This window comes from Sinocyclocheilus rhinocerous, unplaced genomic scaffold (assembly GCF_001515625.1).
Source record: "Sinocyclocheilus rhinocerous isolate Xijiao unplaced genomic scaffold, SAMN03320098_v1.1 scaffold1085, whole genome shotgun sequence".
Classification (NCBI taxonomy): domain Eukaryota; kingdom Metazoa; phylum Chordata; class Actinopteri; order Cypriniformes; family Cyprinidae; genus Sinocyclocheilus; species Sinocyclocheilus rhinocerous.
In genome coordinates, this window is record NW_015659401.1 from 1374031 (window position 1) to 1375116 (window position 1086).

Below are 1086 nucleotides of genomic sequence, written 5' to 3' on the forward strand. Positions count from 1 at the left end.
CGCTGCAAATCCTCACAGCACGTGCAAATGAAGAAACGCGCTGCAAATCCTCACAACACATGCAAATGAAGAAACGCGCTGCAAATCCGCACAGCACGTGCAAATGAAGAAACGCGCTGCAAATCCTCACAACACATGCAAATGAAGAAACGCGCTGCAAATCCTCACAACACAACCAAATAAGGAACGCGCTGCAAATAGCACGGACCACAACGGAAATGTTTCAAGGGGACCCAACAAAGTGACGGACCCGGCTGGGATTTGCTTATTGTGCAGTGGCTATTGGTCAGTGGAGTTGTCGGTGAACTGAAAGGTGAGGTTTTTTTTGTTTATTTTAACACCCTGATTGCATGATTCCTTTGTCTTTTGGATATTATTAGCCTAAATAATCTGACAAATTACACGATTAACTGTGGTTTTAACAATTAATGAAGCATTTTTTTTATTTTTTTTATTTTTTATTCAATTTATTTGTACAGGGACAACGTACAACAACAGTGTTGTGCCAGAGTTAGCTATAAAGCTAATTTGCATATGCAGTCCCTTGCATCTGCATTGCGGATTGATTTTCATTAACCTTGAAATTATATGTAGTTGAGGATATTCAATTAAGTTAGCCATCTTATATAATAACGTTTCACAGTTAATCGTGTAATTCGTCAGATTACAGCTAAACGCGTCTCCGTGTGGATAAGGTTTGTTCAAGAAAATCGCTAGATTTGTCGCTAGTCGCTTTTTTGGAAAAAAGTCGCTAAGGGGGTCTGAAAAGTCGCTAAATCTAGCGAAAAAAGTCGGTAAGTTGGCAACACTGTTTGGCGCACATCATTCTTTCTGTGAAACCTGTAAACCGCATTCACTGGTTCTAACTCTACAGCGGTTTGCCAGAGCATTGCGATTCTTTCGCTTTTACTAGCATTCAATCAAATGGCTTTCCCCAACTCATTTTTGCGTGTGCGCGGCACATTATTTTTTCTGCGCGCGCAGTTTAGAGGGAACATTGTTAAGAGCCCTGTAGGTCTTTTTGCGATTCAGAAAGGCATTGTGGAAGAAAGCCAAGACAAATGATTCATACTTTAGGATTTGGAT